The sequence below is a fragment of the Schistocerca cancellata genome, chromosome 2 (assembly GCF_023864275.1).
Source record: "Schistocerca cancellata isolate TAMUIC-IGC-003103 chromosome 2, iqSchCanc2.1, whole genome shotgun sequence".
Lineage (NCBI taxonomy): Eukaryota > Metazoa > Arthropoda > Insecta > Orthoptera > Acrididae > Schistocerca > Schistocerca cancellata.
This window is the reverse complement of record NC_064627.1, coordinates 638,611,578-638,630,013: the sequence shown is the minus strand read 5'-3', so window position 1 is coordinate 638,630,013 and position 18,436 is coordinate 638,611,578. Positions and strand designations below refer to the sequence as shown.

At 40.5% G+C, this 18,436-nt stretch overlaps 1 protein-coding gene across 1 annotated transcript in view; it reads left to right on the top strand.

The window, feature by feature from the left end:
* The window catches only part of LOC126162310 (enoyl-CoA hydratase domain-containing protein 3, mitochondrial), a 114,862-nt gene that overhangs the window by 33,232 nt on the left and 63,194 nt on the right, over positions 1 to 18,436 (top strand). The gene's annotated exons all lie outside the window — the stretch shown is intronic.

Below are 18,436 nucleotides of genomic sequence, written 5' to 3'. Positions count from 1 at the left end.
ACATGCCTGTGAAAAGCAAAGGTCCCGAGTTTGAGTCTCGGTCCGGCACACAGTTTTAATCTGCCAGGAAGTTTCATATCAGCGCTCACCTCGCTGCAGAGTGAAAATATCATTCTGGAAACATCCCCCAGGCTGTGGCTAAGCCATATATGTGCAATATCCTTTCTGGAGGAGTGCTAGTTCTGCAAGGTTCACAGGAGAGCTTCTGTGAAATTTGAAAGGTAGGAGACAAGATACTGGCAGAAGTAAAGCTTTGAGGATGAGGCATGAGTCGTGCTTGGAATAGCTCAGTTAGTAGAGCACTTGCCCATGAAAGCCAAAGATCCCGAGTTCAAGTCTTGGTCCGGCACACAGTTTTAATCTGCCAGGAAGTTTCATATCAGCGCACACCTCGCTGCAGAGTGAAAATCTCATTCTGAAGGAACACTGTCTGATATTATTAAGATCTCAGGCAAAGTGCTTAGTCAGATCTAGAAACACACACACACACACACACACACACACACACACACACACAACTGACACACCCATCACCGTTGTGTCCAGATGCTGAGGCCCTGCTAGCTGTAGTCTAGACATCTCTGAAAGCTTCACTGCTCTGGAGACTGTGGCCAGTAGTGTGCTGACAACCAAGTAATTCAGGAACCAATCATGGGACAGGTGAAAAGAGTACACACTGAGGTTGGGGTTAGTCAGAGACCGAGAAAGTCCTTCTGTTAAGTTATAGTCATAGCAGAGTAATGTCCTCATTAGTGCATGACTCCCTGATTTAAGATAAGTTCATGGACTCGGTGGCATCAGGGAGAAATGTTTTTCACCACCAACCCAACCAATCAGACTTAACCAAAGACCAATGTTGAACCCTGCCTGACTCAGTTCACTCCTCCATTAAACTGTGATCCACCCCCAAATCACCCCATTAACTTTCCAGTATTTCTTAACCTCAAACCGAGCCTCACCCTCATTCCCCAAATGTCTCAATGTACAAACTAACCTTACATCTGCAGAAACAATCATAGTCCACCACCTAAAACCTGAGCCCAACCTTATAATCCTACCTGGTGGCAAAGGCTCCACCACTGTTGTTTTGAACCGAACCACAAGGACTACTGGGCAGAAGCACTCTGCCAGCTGCCAGATTGATCCACATACAAAACTTGCCACAGTGACTCTTTCCAGAAATCCAGTAGGCTCTCCGGCCTCTCCTCAAATCCTTAGGCTCATCGCAGAATCTCTCCCCAGAGTCCATCTCTCTCCCCACCTGTACTACTCCCAGCACTCCTAACTCCTACTTGCTTTCTAAACTCCATAGACCCAACCAGCCAGGATGCCCCATTGTGTCTGGTTACTGTGCTCCCATTGAGAGAATCTCTGCTCTCTTAGACCAACACCTTCAGCCTATTACCCACAACCTACTCTCCTATATAAAATACACCAACCATTTCCTCACCAACTCTCCATAGTTCCTGTTCCTTTACCACATGGCCCTGCTCATCACTACCGATGCCACTACCATTTACACTAACATCCCTAATGCCCATGGCCTTACCACTATTGAACACTACCTTTCCCGTTACCCTATGAATTCTAAATGTACAACCTCCTTCCTAGTCACCATGACCAACTATATCCTCACCACAATTATTTCTCCCTTGAAGCCATTACCTACAAACAGATCTGGTGTACAGCTATGGACACCCACATGACATCATCCTGTGCCAGTTTGTTCATGGGCTGTCTAGAGGAATCTATCCTAAACTCCCAAAATCCCAAACCACTCCCCTGGATCAGATTCATTGATGACATCTTTGTGATATGGATTGAGAGTAAGGACAACCTATCTACATTCCTCCAGAACCTCAATGCCTTCTCCCATAGTCACTTCATCTGGTTCTCCTCAGGCCAACAAGCCACTTTCCTCAATGTTGACCTCCACCTCAAAGATGGATTCTGTCCATATCAAACCTACTAACCATCAGCAATACCTCCACTTTGACAGCTGCCACCCGTTCCATACCAAGAAGTCCCTTACATAAAGCCCAGCCACCCCTGGCTGTCACATCAGCAGGGATGTGCAGCCCCTCTCGAAGCATACCAAGGGTCACACTGAGGCCTTCACAGACTGTAATTACACTGCCAGTCTTACATAAAAACAAATCTCTCCAGTCACCTACCACCTCCCAAAGCCCCACCATCTGGCCACAGAGGAGCATTCCCTCATGATTTAGTACCTCCAGGACAGGGGAAACTGGATCACATTCTCTGCCAGGGTTCTGACTACTTCTTGTCTTGCCCTGAAATGAAGAATGTCCTATAGACTATCCTCCCCAGCCCTCTCAGAGTAGTATTCTGCTGCCCACTGAACCTAAACAATACCCTCATCCATCCCAACCTCTTGCCTAATGGCTCATATCCCTGTAATAGATCTAGATGCAAGACCTGTCCCATACATCCTCCCACCACCATCTACTCCAGTCTGGTCACTAGCATCACCTGTCCCATCAAAGGCAGGACTATCTGTGAAACCAGTCATGTGATCTACAAGCTAAGCTGCAACCACTGTGCTGCATCCTACGTGGGTATGACAACCAACAAGCTCTCTGTCTGCATAAAAAGGCTACCAACAAACTGTGGCCAAGAAACAGCTGGACCACCCAGTTGCTGAGCACACTCGCCAACACGGCGTTCTTCATTTCCATGACTGCTTCAAAGCCTATATCCTCTGAATCCTTCGTACCAACGCTAGCTTTTCTGAACTGTGCAGGGGGGAACGCTCCCTGCAAAATATCCTAAATTCCTGTAATGCTTATGGCCTCAACCTCCAATAAGTTCTTATCCTTTACCCACCTATCCATTTGCCTGTTCTCATTCCAGCACTACACAGCCCTCTGTTCCACCACTGAACCCACAATCTTTACTTCTCTCCCTTACTGCTGCCCTCTCCCCCCCTCCCCACCCACTGTTTAACCTTCCAACTGCACCTAGCTGCCCTACCCTCTCTCCACCTTGACCCTATATGTTCCCACAAGTAGCACTTTACCGTCCCCCACCCCTACTCTGCTGTCCCTCTCCCTCCCTGTCCCAGCCTCCTCCTTACCCCCACTACCCAGTTGCTTCTCCCATCATGTGCTGCTGACAATCTGCCCTCAGCAGCCAGAGACTGTGGTCATGTGTGTGTGAGTTGCATTTGCGTGAGTGTGTATGTGTTTATGTTGTGTGAGTGTGTATGTGTTTATGTCGTCTATTTCCGGTGAAAGCCTTGTTGGCCGAAAGCTTACTTTCTCACTGTCTTTTTGTTGTGCCTATCTGTGACTCAGGATCTCTGCTCTATGGTGAGAAGCAACTATCCTTTCCATAATATTGTCATTATTCCATTGTGGGTTTTACATTGTTTATTCTTTGTATGCCTCTTCATCTCTGGGTAACTACTGCAGCCTACATCCGTTTGATCTTGCTTACTGTACTAAGACCTTTGTTCCCCTCCATAGACATACAACTTCTTCCATTTTAAAAACTTTAATTCCCTTTTCAAATTTCTCCCTGCTTTCATTTACTGCTTGCTGAAAGTACAGTTCAGTAAGATAGCGGAAAAGCTACAACCCTATCTTACTACCTTTTCAGCTAATGCTTCCTTTTCTCCCTGTATTTGATCTCTGCTACCTTAATAATTTCAGAATGTGTTCCCGTCAATACTGTTAAAAGCCTTCACTAAATTTACAAATGCTGTTATTGTAAGTTTGTCTTTCTTCAAACAATTTTCTAAGATAAGTCATAGACAGTAATTTCTCATGAGTTCCTACATTTCTCTGGAACTCAAATCAATTTTTCTCGTAATTGGTTTCAAGTAGTTTTCACATTTAATTTGTAATTATTTCATATTGATATTTTGCAATCGTGACTTTTTAAACTGATAGCTCAGTAATATTCACACCTGTCTTCTTTGAAATAGGAGCTATTACATGCCTTTTGAAGTCAGGGTATTTCACTAGTCTCATGTCTTGCATACCAGGTCGAATAGTTTTCTCATGGCTCGCTCTCCCAAGACTCCCAATGATTCTGAGGGAACGTCACCAAAGCCAGGCACCTGGTTTTGATGTAAGTCTTTTTGTGCTGTGCCAAATTCTTCTTGCAGCATCCTAGTTCCCAACTCATCTTTATTTATTTCCTCTTCTCTTCTGCTTTGGTTCCCTTGTGTAGACCCTATGTCAACTCCTTCCATCGTTCAACCTTCCCTTCTTTGCTTGATATGGGCTTGCCATGTGAGCTTTTAATGTTCCACCAGATGCCTCTCTTGTCTCCAGGGGCATCTTTAGTTTTTATGTTGGTGGCATCTATCTTTCCCCAAGTCAAGCAGGTTTCTACAGCCTTCGTTTCTCATCTAGCCACTCCTGCTTTGCCATGGTGCACTTCTATAATTCCCATTTCTTAGACATTTTATTCCCTTTTGCCCATTTCATTTGCTCCATTTTATATTTTTTCCCCCTTTTGTCAGTCAGATTCGACATATCATGCGTCATCCAATGATTTTTACTGGGTCTTGTCTTTTTTCTCAGTTTGGTCCCTACTGCATTGTATCCTACCCTATTTTTATCTCAAAATTATCCATTCATCTTCTGTTGTATTTCTTTCCTTTCTTTCAACCAATCATTGAATCTCTTAGCAACCTCTGGTCCATTCAGTTATCCAAGTTCCATCTCCTTAATTTCCCACCTTTCTGGAATTTTTTCAGTTTTAATCTGCAGCTTATAATCAGTCAATTACGTTCAGAGTTGGTATTTATCCCTAGATGTGTTTTGCAATCTAAAATCTGGTTTTGAAATCTGTCTTACCATTATATACAGTATCTGAAACCTTCGGGTGACTCCTGGTATCTTCCATGTAGAAAATCTTCCATGATTTTTAAACCAAGTTTTAGCAATGATTAAATAGTATGCTGTACAAAATTCTATCAGACAGCTTTCCTTCTCTTCCTCTCCCTCAGTCCCTGTTCCTCTCCATTTCCCTTTTTAAACTGACTTACCTACCTACTCGATTAAAGGATCAAACGTTCTGTGCTTCAGTTAGTAGAGAGCCAGTTTTATATCTCCTGATAGTGACAACCTGCTGAGTAGCTCCCCCCCCCCCCCCCCCCCTTTGAGGAGGGATTATTTTATGCAAGAGATTGACATCATCATTAAACCATAGAGTAAAGCTGCAAGTACTCAGGAAATATAATAGCTATAGTTTCATTTGCTCAGGAGATATAATAACTATAATTTCATCTTGCTTTTAACTGTTGACAGTATTAATATGGCAAGACCATCTGGCCAATGTTACAAGGCCATATCAGTCAATCATCTAGACTGATGCCCCTACAACTACTGGAAAGGCTGTGGTCCCTTTTCAGGAACCACAGGCTAGTCAGTTTAATTGACGTTCATGCCTGGTACACCAATCTGAGTCAGGGCATTAGGTGGTGCCCTCGCAGGATTCTGGATGTTGTCCACAGTCAACATGGTCACTGCATCTTCATGGTCCACACCAAAGATTTGAGTCGTGGCATCCACTGGTGCCAGTTGTATCCCAGGATGGGTGCAGGGCCCCCTCCTCAGTCCATGGTCCTAACTCCTTGTTCTTTGTGTGCCCTGGCCTCACCTGGGGTTCAGCAGGCCTGGTTTTGCCCACGTACTGCAGCAGTTGGGGCTCCATCAGCACTGACAGCATGTTTGCTTCTTGAGGGCAGTACTGGTGCCTCTCAGCATTGCACAGATGGTGCCATCAGCGAGGACAGAATCTGGGTTTCTATTGCCAGAACTGCTTCTCTCCAGTCCATCATTCGTCACTGCTTATACCAGCACCCCTCATCATGGTTTCTGATGTCCAGGTGGCTTCTGCCTGCCTGTCACTGGTGCTGTCCACTGGTTGCCCCAGGGTCCATTGGCAGTGGGAGTGCCCTCATCTCTCTCTCTCCCCTCCGTACGCACTGGTCTGGATGCATCACGAACTTCTCGCCTCTTTGGCTGTTGTCCCTGGTACTGCCATGGTTGTCTATTCAGTCACAGCATTGTTGGTCGTGATGCCTGGTCTTTCCCTTGGGGTAGAGGAGGAGCACATGAGGTGTGGACAATAGCAAAACATTGATTGTTTTTGATGCATAGGCAATAAGCTGTTGCGAACCATCCAAATGGCATTTGGGCCATATCCCCCCACCCTGTACTCGAAAGCATATGCGGTGAGGACCAGATGCTCACCAAGTTGATATGTTGCAAGACAAAGTGCAAAGTGAAGAGTATCCTTACCCTGCACAAGAACATGCTCATAGGCTGCAGACCAAAGAAATCTAACTGAAGTAACAGGTAGAATAGACAAATGAGGTAGAGCCATAACAGCGGTGACATGTTGTTCATGGGGCACATGTACAGCTTGGGGATTCCATGACCCAAATAAAGAAGGGAAGGATGCAGAAAGTGAGACAGGGTGAGATTACATTTGAGGCGCTCAGCCTGTAAAGCAGTAAAGAAAGAACAGAACTGACATAGCTGACACATTGTGGTAGCACATATCACAACAGGATCGTTAATATGTTCTAAGACATTGCAAAATGGCAGGCACGCTAGCAGCCCCAGACATTAGCCATTGTTACTGAAAGAGGCTGAAAGATGTATTAACCATAAGCTTCTGGTTTAATGCATTGTGCAATGGAATCTGAAGGTAAGCTTCAGCCAAATCATTTTCCAAAAAGGCTTGACCCAGCCAGCTTTGTGAGCACCTCCTCCTGGCGAGGCAGGGATAAGTGTCTCTGACTGCCTGTCCATTAATAATGACATTGAAGCTGCCACAGATCCAAAGCTGGCAAGACAACTTCTTTATGATCACTAAAGGCATTCACTTGAGAAAATCAGTTTAATCACTTCCCATGACACTAAGCGATCCAGCTATGTCTTAACCTGGTCACGGAAAGCTACTGGTACTGGCCCCACCTGAAGAAAGTGAGGGCAGGTTTAGGGTTTGAGGGTGATGTGTGCCGTGAAACTGTTTGCATAATCTAACCTGGGGCAAGCAGATCTGAAAACTCAGAGCACAAGTGATCCAATTCCTGATAAGGCACTTGGACTGACACCAGATGCACAACATTCGGAGTAGAAAAACCAAAAGTAGTAACAGCATCTAACCCATACAAATTTTCAGTAATCACATCGTTAACCACCATGTGTGTAACGGAATGGACTGCTGACATGTAAATTATGTCAACCCTGAACTGGCCAAGAATAGAATTCTGCAGTTTGTTATAGCTTACCAACCGATGCTCGATGTGCACCAACAGTGGGGACCCTAGCCTGATGTACGTATTTGAGTTGAGTAGGGACACAGCAGCCCCTTGTTGACTTGTATCATTAATAACTGATCCATCACCTGCACTTAAATGAAAAGTTTGTTTTGGCCTGCAGACAGTGGCGAACAGAACAATGAATCAGTATGAATATTTGTGTTCTTTGATTCCTGCAGTTACTCGTAGTGGGTAGAGATCAACATATTTCTGCTACATTTTTTTTACAGGAAGACCAGTGCTTGAGGCATGCCACCCACTCGTGCTTTAGGAAACAAAAGAGGCGTGAAGGAAGTGAGCTGCTGATGACATGTTTGCCTGTGTCGGCGTGGTTGGTTTGTCCTTACTGTGGCAACCTGCTCTTTCTTCTGTGTACAAGGCTGTGATTGTGATATGGAAGACCTCGAATGACTGTGCGATATTCAGAACCTCTGCCATGGTAGGGTCCTAAAACTAAAGGGCATGTTGACATGCCTCCGTATCTGGAGCCGAATGGATGATTGCATCTGTGACCATGGAGTCCACATACGACTCCAGAGACAGCTGTGATGAACCAAGATGTTCAACTGAGGCTTTGAAGCTCAGTTTCCCATGCACAATAGAATTGCTGGAGCTGTTTGCGACACTGGTAAACTTCAACATATGCAGTGCCCACATGTGGACGCTTGTGGCGAGAGGAGAATGGTAAACTACACAGATCGTCAAAAGAAAGCATTGCTGGTTCTTGCAGTGGAGCTAATTGGCATAGTAAGTGATACTTATGAGGGGTACTCACAATAAGAAAAGGGCAATAGAGACCATGTTGACCATCCAGAATGCCAGAAAATATTGACGAAGACAGTCATTGTAAGGGTCCTAACATTTTGTGTATTCATGGATTTATTATGTGGGGATGGGAGGTTAATAATTGGCTGCTGAGTGTGGGTCAGTGTAGCCAACAACCATTCCACCATGGTCACATGTATCTGTTGTTGCAGAGGTGACTGGAGTAAAGTCTCCATGAAAGAGCCAAATGGCAGAAATACCATAGAAAATACACATTGTCGCCACATGTGTCCTGACTAGGAACACAAGGAAACACATTTCTCTAAAAAATATATAATTTACTTGGGTCACAGAGTGACATCAACAAGAACGCACTGAAAGTACTTTTTTTTTTTTTTTTTTTTTTTGTCGGTGTTGAGCCACAGTCATGCAGTACTGTTTAAAAGAGTAAACCACCATCTCACTGTGTAATATTATATTTATTTTCTGTACTATCTATATTTTGGATTTTATGCCATTAATAAGTACAATGCTAAAAGTTGTTAGACCTTTGTTATATCATATCTGTTAAGTCAGTCCAAAGCAGGTAAACAAAACTAACACATGTCCTTGACAATAACATCTTAAAGATATGTGTTGGTTTTGTTTACTTGCTTTGAACTGCCTTAACAGATATGACATAATAATGGACTAACAACTTTTAGCATTATACTTGATAATGGCATAAAGGCTGAAATCTAGGTAGTACAGAAGTTAAATATAATAATACATGGTCAAATGGCAGTTTACAATTGAAACACCAAAAGTAGTTTACCCGCTCGAACACATTTAACAACTGAGGGCCAAGAGCCCTGTGCATGTTCTTATAAAGACTGTATCCATGTCAGGTGTTGCTGGTGGTGTAGTGCTATACGCTCACATGGCAGACGGTGGCCGATTGTCCTTTCTGGCCGCCTCCAGTAGTTGCGGGCACTATATTTGAATGTTGAGTGCACTACGATAGCTGTAGTGGCCTGACTTTAAGTCTGCTGTGGATGTTAAGTGTAATAATCAGCAGGTTACTATAAGTTTAGGATTGAAACAAACCTTCTGTCTGAGAAAGAAACTAAACAACATAATTATGGCATATTTCATCAGCACAAACAGTCATCAGTTAAAAATTTTCAGCAGTCAGCATACATTTTATTTCCACCCAGTTTTATCTGAATCATTTTGAAAATGCCAGCTATCTTTATTGCTTCAAAATATTTAGAGACTAAGAAGTAAAATTAATGGATAATTTATCTGTATTGATGAATTAGTGCGATCAAGCCCAGTTGACATAATCTTCCTCTCTGAACAAGATGTGACCAGTGGTATAGATGTATTAAGTGTTCCAAGATTTAGGTTAGCATCTAATTTTTGTAGAGAGAAAATGGAGAAAGGAGAGTTCATTAGGAATTATTATAAATTTAAGAACATTGACATTCATAAATGTTGCCTAGAGCAGCGAATGGGAGCAAGTGCGGCAATAGTAGAATTTCATAATAAATCCTTCATAATAATATCAAGCACTTGCAGGTAATCTTTATCTGTTTATAAATCATATTGAAACTCTTTTGACCTGTTTAACAGAAAAAGAAATCAAGGTGCTGATTTTAATGTAAATTTCCTTAAAAACTGTTTCAGTAATAATTTATTACAGTCAATAACACTGTTATTCAACTTAATTCAAATGTAAACTTCGCAACTGGGTTAGCTAATTGCTCAAAAACAGTCACTGATAGTATCTTTATAGAAAGGTCCAATGAACAAAATAATATTACAAAACTTATAGTCAGTGTCTTCTCAGACCAGGACATGCAGTTTCTTTCATTTAATGGTGAACAGGATATAATATCTGCTAAATCTGAAGTCAAGGTAGTAGCCATTTAGCCCAGATTTGATAATTTTAGGACTCTCTTTAAAGACATGGACTGATCTGATGGAAAATACAACACTTTTATTGATAATGTCCTTACCTTATTTGAAAACCGTTTCCCCCAAAACTAACTCAGCTTACATCAAAGTCTACAAAAAAGCCATGAACTACTCAAGAAATAAAGATACGTTGTGAGACAAAAAAGGGAACTGCACCTGTGAGTCACTCATAACAAGACGTACTGCAAAATATTAAAGATAGTAATAGTGATGTCAAAGCAAATGCATTATAAGAGAAAGATTTTCATATCAGATAACAAAACAAACACAGTTTGGTTAATGATGAAGGAGGAGACTGATAGAACCAGAGGTTAAAAGGAGCAAAAAGCATTAAGAGGAAATTATATGTTGGTAACAGATACATGCCATGCTGCAAAACTTTTTAGCAAACATTTCATAACTGGCTGAAAAGACTGGATTGTGAGGTTCAGTAAGTACTAACATTCCATATATCAGACCAGTCGTTACAAATAACTTCAGTAATATGAATATGACCACCACCACACAAATAGAAATAATCTTCATCATAAAATCTTTAAAATAAAAAAAATAAAAATATTTTAAAAAAATATTGATTAGGACAATCAAATAGTGTGCTTCCAAGTTTAGTAACATATTATGTTATCTGTATAACTAGTATAGATTTGAAACAGATGGATATAGCCAGGTGCCAGGAAATTTTGGTCAGTTCTGTGACCAACAGAGTTGGATTTGTACCTGAAACCATATACCCATCCTTATCCACTTGATTTCATCCCTGACACCCAAGTCAGACTCTCTTTATTTTGTGTTGCATTCATTTCCCTCTAGTCACAAGAATGCATGTAGATCATTTAAAATAGCAATATAAACATAAATATCATTTACGAATGATGAACAAATAAATAACTACGCCCAGAAGCAGATATAAGCAAATTTCAGTGTACTATGTGGCAGACTAAAAATAAATAAATTCATTTGTGTTTACACACGGTGTATACTGACAGAAAAAAAATTACAACACTGAGAAGGAGCTGTGCGACAAAAACAAAAGTTGGTAGGCACCTTTCTACATCTGAACAACAATATCTGCTCAGATTTCGAATCAGTCACATGAGAGTGGCACTAGTGGTGCCACTATGAGGATGCAAATCAGGTTTGCTATAAGCACACTCTGTAATGGTTGTGAGCATTAGTTACCTTTGTGATTGGACATGGTGACTTAATGTTAGTCAAGAATGCCTTTAAGGTGACAAAGACATCATTATCAACATCTCACTGAGTGTGAACAAAGGATACAAGAAGCTGGATATTCCTTCTGCTATATTACAGACAGACTTAGCAAGAATGTAGCCACTCTGCATGATTGCTGGCAGCAGTGGTCATAAGAATGTATGTTCTCAAGACGACTGGGCTCTGGACAGCCATGTGGCACAACAAAGGGGGAAGACCATCACGTTCAGGGTATGGCCCCGGCGCATCATACTCCATCTGCAGCAAAAATTTTAGCACCAGTTGGCACCATTGTGGTATAACGAACTGTTACAAATCAGTTACTTCTAGGGCAGCTTCGAGCCAGATGCCCTGTATCGTGCATTTCACCATCCCCAAACCACCACCATTTGCGGTTTCAGTAGTCTGTTGTTTTCTGATGAAAGCTGGAAGCTGGTTCTGCCACAGTGCCAGTGCATGATCATGGGTTGGCTAGAAGAGGCCAGTTGAGGGCCTGCAGCCAACCTGTCCAAGTAATAGACGTGCTGTACTTACATCTGGAGTTAATGTGTGCGGTGTGATTTTGTATGACAGCAGGAACATTTTTCCCATCATCCTACACATCCTGACTGTGAATTTGCGAGTCTTATGATTCAATCTGTTGTGCTGCCATTCATAAACAGCATTCCAGGAGGTGTTTTCCTGCAGGAGAATGCTCACCCACATACTGCCATTGTAACCAACGTCCTCTACAAAGTGTCGACATGTTGCTGTGGCCTGCTCAGTAACCAGGTCTATCTCCAGTCAAGCACATAAGTCTCATCATCAGATGACAACTCCAGCATTATCCACAACCAGCATTAACTGTCCCTGTATTGACTGACCAATTGCAACAGGCATGGAACTCCATCTAACAAACTGACATCCAGCACCTATACAAATCAATACATGCATATCTGCATGATTGCGTTCAACATTCTGGTGGTTACCAGTTATTAATGTACCAGCCTCTCACATTTGCAATGGCATATCTCACATGTACATTAACCTGTGATTTTTCAATGTTAATCACTTAAATATGGTACCTAGACAAATGTATTTCCAAAAATTTATTACTTTCCATTAATTATTTTTTTAGTGTTCCAATTTTTTCTGATTTTTATTAAATCAAAACAGCCATGCATTTTTTGCAATTTTTATTATTTGTAGGATTGTAATTAACAAAGAAATGTGACATCACAGCTTACGTTTAATTTTTTTCCACCTTTGCATTTTTTTTAAAATTTATCACAAGTATGAAATCTATTGTTTGCATGTTTATAATAACTGTTAAGGAACAAAAGTTCAACAACATATTATGAGTGTATTTGCAAACTATTTTCGTGATAAGGTTATCTGTCATACTGAATGTGTCAATTACTTGATACAGAGAGACATCGTTGTAGCTTTGGACGTCATTGACATTGTCATGTCAATTATTGTAATTAGTTTTGGTCCTCTTGAGTTATCGCTGCCTTCCCTCATCCACTTTTCAATTGCAGTTTGTGGAATTTTCCTGCAAAGATGTCTAGTAGCTGAGTGCTCGTCTTCTTTTTCTGCTGGAGAGAGAGCATTCTCATATGTTGGAAAGGAGGAGTGAGAAACATTAATTGTATGATGCATGTACTGCAAAGTCCTCATTGCTATTTTTATTCTTATTTCAAATGCCTCCGTGTCACTGAGAATGTCATACAAGTATTACATTATTCTCGTGTAGCTTTGGAGCCAATCCTCTGTTGTAGGACAATATTTCTGCTGCAGTTTGTCTCTCTCATGGTGAAATGGTTTTAGAAGTTGTACCAGATCAAGGAAGAGGTCCTTGTCTATTCCATATGTATTTAGAATGCAGTTGTTTTGCTGCAACATCTTTTTAATATGTTTGAACTCAGACATGATTGTCTACAACATGATTACTTTTGAATTCCAATGTGTGTCAAATTTTTGGTCCAGTGACAGCTATAATTTTGATGTCAGTCATGCATGTTTCATGTATACTACTAAATGTTTGCAAATCAATATTTATTTAATCAATTCACAACTGTTTTCTGCCAACCAGTAGTCTGTGTCAAATGTATGGTGTATGTCAGTTGTCAAAATATGAGGCAAGCTATGAGTGCCTTTTGTTCCCTTTTAAGACACTCACTATATTACATCCCTGATCTCTCACTGCACTAACTTTGAAAAGTCTTCTTTGACTACTCCCAGGACGGAAAAGTGAAGAAGCAACTCCTGTAAAATGTCATCTCCTGTTTTGAGCGGTTTGGAACTTTTGAGTAAAAAGTAATCTGTTAATAAGAGATCATTTCTCATTAATTTAATGACCGGTCAGTGTAATGTTGTGGAGATTTTTAAAATCATCTGTCCACATATCTATGATGGCTGAGCACCAATCTTGCCTGATTGCTGCAATAATTTTTAGAAGAAAGCATCCTTGCAATTTATGCAGTGTTGGCAGGGTGTATATGCCCCAGGGCAACCAGGAAAAACCCAGGAGTTTTTGCATCTAGGAGAGATCCAGGAAAAGCTCAGGAATTTTTTAGAAATCCAGGAATTTTTTAGAATTATGGGACTTTTTCATAGTTTTAGTTTTCAATTAAATTTTTGTAATTTTCACTGGTAAGAACTGATACTTTAACAAAGAATTTTACTTTAGCCCACTACTGCAGAATAACATTGCAGCATTAAAATGTAAATGAGAGAGTAATGCTAAAATAAAACTTAAGTTGCTAAGAAAATGTGCTATTTGCAACAACAAAACACAGTGCATATACAGGCACCGGCCGACAGCGAAATGTGTCAGAGACTCTGCAATACTTCATAACAGCAAACTGTTTTTGATGTGTCTTTATCATGGGATTCGTTTCGATGAGTGTGACACCACAGCTGTTTTCATTTCTAACAGGTGGGAAAATATTGTGAATGGTGGTTTCAGAAGTGTTACTTTCAAAGTAAATCTCCTTTTATGCAAGATGAATTATGTTATACATGAGAATGTATGATGAATTTTTTATATCTTGGAGCAGCAGACTCTTATTCGAAACTTAACATTAAGGACAAGCCCATTAGAAAATTTTCAGGCCCAGTAGACCAGTTGTTTATGCCATTATTTAAAATTTTACTGGCACATTTGTGTTTGATATGTCTTAAAAAGGCAACAGATTCTGAAAAGGAGCAAGTCTGAAGGTTAGTTTTTCATGTTCATTTTAATTCTTTCAAAGATTACAAATTATGCAATAATGATGCAGAAAGTTGGAATGGATGCACATCTACTGCATATTGCACAATGGCTTTCTTGAAATGATTGTGCACATCCAGTGGCACAGATTGAAAACTGCAAAAAGAGTAAAGAGTTCAGAATTACTATTAGTAATATTCATAGACAAATAAAAGTCCCTAATGATATGGTACAGGATAATGGAAGAAAAGATGACATCTAATGATATGCAATGAGATCATGGAAAAAAATATGAAATCTAAGATAGCTTTTATAAATATTACTCATGTTGTTTTAGTTGTTTTTTAAGGTACTCTTCTTCTGTTGATACACACTTGTCTTTGCAGAATTCTGAGTCCATGTTTCTAATGAAATTTCTGTTCCCTGATGATGACTTGTGTGATGATACAAGCTTGCATTTTACATACTGAACAAATTGAGGAATAATAGCATTGTCTAAGTTTTCAGTACACAAAAATTTTCCTGAACTTTGCTTTTTGCTCTTGGACCTGGATTTTTAAGAGGTGTTAACTCCTCGCTCTTAATCTGCTTTATTATATCCTCCACTTGTGAACTGGATAACTCAGCTATAGCTTAGCTACAATAAAATGTTCAAAGATTGATAACACCAGTTCACGGCAAATAATAAAGAAAGCACTGCAAATGTAAGAATTGTTGGTTGCGGAGTCTCATGCAAAATGTGTCGTAAAGGTACTTTTGTGGGGTAGTGGTCGCTATGGCTCTTTTGATGATTGCAGATTCACTCAGACCTGCAAATACCTGAGATATCTGAATGGCCGAATAGTGTGCACACCACCAAGCATGGTGGACAATATAACCCTCATCATTTTGATCTCCACTTGTACCCACAGAGACCCGTATATACCTGGTATACCCAAGAGATCCAATGTGATGACCTTGATGACCAGAAGCAGCGCACAATGCTGTGTCCCAACATAAAGCCCAGCGGTGGGGTGCTGCATAAGTAGTAGCAGACCCAATCATATCTGCCCTATGTAGGCCACTGGTAGATAGTGATTTATCAGTGGAACATTTTCTGAATGGTTGAAGTATGCTATCGTTAAGCCTTCGCATAAGGAAGGAAATACAGAAATACTGTCAAGTTTCCATCCAGTTTCACTTTTGCCAGTATTCTCAGAAATTTTTGAAAAAGTAATATACAATCAGCTCCTTAATCATCTGACAACAAATACACACATCAAAAAAGTTTTGCATCTCCCCAGTTCCCAGAACTCCTGAAGACAGATGTTGACTGTGGATATTGTATCACAGACACAGTCCCTTTGACTGTTCAGAGATGTCACTAAACCCACCCAAAGATGTAAACAACTATGCATGGACAGTGCCTACTAGACGGAGGGGGCCCGACAGCCTATCAGTTCCAGTCATTCAACCAGGAAGGATGTACACAGCTCGTGTTGTCTGTAGTTCAACCATGCCTAGATGGCCAATACCTCAGTTCGATCATGTCTGCATTGTTACTTTGTGCCAGGAAGGACTCTCAACAAGGGAAGTGTCCAGGCATCTTGGAGTGAACCAAAGTGATGTTGTTCAGACATGGAGGAGATACAGAGAGACAGGAACTGTCAATGACATGCCTCGCTCAGGCCGCCCAAGGGCTACTACTGCAGTGGATGACCGCTACCTATGGATTATGGCTCGGAGGAACCCTGACAGCAATGCCACCATGTTGAATAATGCTTTTCATGCAACTACAGGATGTCATGTTAAGTCTCAAACTGTGTATATCATAATATCTGTTTAAGTAAATAATAATATTATAATGTAGAAGGAAATGTTGCAAAATGATTCAAATACAATATCTCTGATAGGAAACAAAGGGTGTCAATATGGAAGAGATATGTATTAAGCTATCAGGCATCATCCAACTGGGAACTAATTACATGTGGTGTCACGCAAGGTTCTATCTTAGGGCCCTTTTTCTTGTTTATATCAATGACCTTTCATCAGTAACATTACCAGATGCCAAGTATAGTCTTAGAAAGGTCAGTTTATGAAATTTTCAGAGACATTAATAAATGTTTCCTAGCCAACTCTTTGTCTATAAATTCTGGAAAAAAATGAAAGAAAAGAAAACTACATGCAGTTCAGAGCTCATAAGAGGTTCCCACCAGTATATGACTAAAACACAATGACAATTTCTTGGGCTTAAAGCTTTTTAATAAAATCGACTGGTAGCAGCATACCACAATATTGCTGAACCAATTAAATGGATTCTACTTAAATTGCTAATGTTGTCAGACTTAGGTGATATAAAAATTAAAAAAAAAGCTAGAATACTTTGCTAACTTTCATTCCATAATGTCATAAGGGATTTTTTTTGGGGTAACTCATTAAGCCAAGCTAAAGCTTTCTGTGTCCAAAAATGTGTAATAAGAATTATCTGTGGTGTGAACTCAAGACTGTCCCGCTGAGCGCTGTTTGGGGAACTAGTGATACTCCTTAATGAAATTTGTTGTTAGAAATATATCACATTTTCAAACCAACAGTTCATGGAATCAGCACTAGAAATTAGAATAATCTCCACAAAGATTTAAAGTCACTTACCTTGGTCCAGAAAGGTGTCCGTTATTCAGGAAGACACATGTTCAGTAACTTGACAGCAGCAATAAAAAGTTAAACTACTAATGGAATTCAGTTTAATAGGACCCTAAACAATTTATTGGTGGCCAACTTCTACTACTCAACTGATGAATTTCTTAGTGGAACAGACTGATGTGTATATGTTACTAATAGCATCAAATAATGTGAATATTATGTACAGAGTGACATCTGTACAAACATGGTGCAATAATGTGGTCACTGCAAACATGTTTTGAAAAATGATTCTTCTGTTTGATGACGCATGACTACAATAGCCTGAGATTATTATAAGCAACTCTTTGCATTGAAAATTTATATGTTCATGACAAGGTTGTTATTATCTTTTAAATGAAATTATGTTTAAAATTTTTTTGCTGTAATTGCACATCCATGTGGACAATTTCACTTGTGATCTGTGAAAGGTATCTTACATTGACAAGTCTGTTTTTCTTGGTAAATATTTATTGTGTGTTCTTGTTTTCTGACTTGTTCTTCATCCTGAATGATTTCCTCACTATGGATCTGTAGGAATGTAAAGTGTATCTGATCCAACATAGTCTAATCTAATGGAAGCAAGATTTAAGAAAAATTAAGGCACGTGCATAGGATTTATCCAGTTTGAAATTCTCAGCAGCATAGTGTCCACTAGGACCAGCTCTCCTTTTATGATGAATTGTATCTCACATAAAAAATTGTAACTAATGTGCATCATCTTGCACCACAGAAGATCCACTAATTGAAAAAAATTCCAAATCCAAAAGGGTTCACCATCAGGCATATAGTGTGGCAACAGATGTATGATACACATGAATATGTACATCCTCACACTATCACCTACTCAGGTGCTGTCAAAGGCATATTCTACTCCATCAAAGGCAGGGCTACTTATGAAAGCAGCCATATGATCTATGAAGTAAGCAGCAAACATTGTGCTGCTTTCTAAGTGGGTATGGCAGCTAACGGTTTATCTGTCTGCATGAATGGCTACAGCCAAACTGTGGCCAAGAGGCAGCTGGACTACACTATTTCCAAGCATGGTGCCCAACACAATGTACTTCACTTTCATAATTGCACTCATCTGGATTCTTCCTACCACCACCAGCTTTAATGAAATGCACAAGAGGGGATCGTCCCTGCAACATGTCCTTCATTCCCATAATCCCTCTGACCTCAACCTCTGCTAGTCCTTGTTCTCCACCTGCCTATTCCGTTGCTCAGTCCCATTCCAGCACCACACATGCCTTCTATCCCACAAACACACTTACTAATTTTATTCCTGTCTATACTTATCTATTCTCCCTCCCTCCCCCCCCCCCCCCCCCCCCAAAACCTCCCTG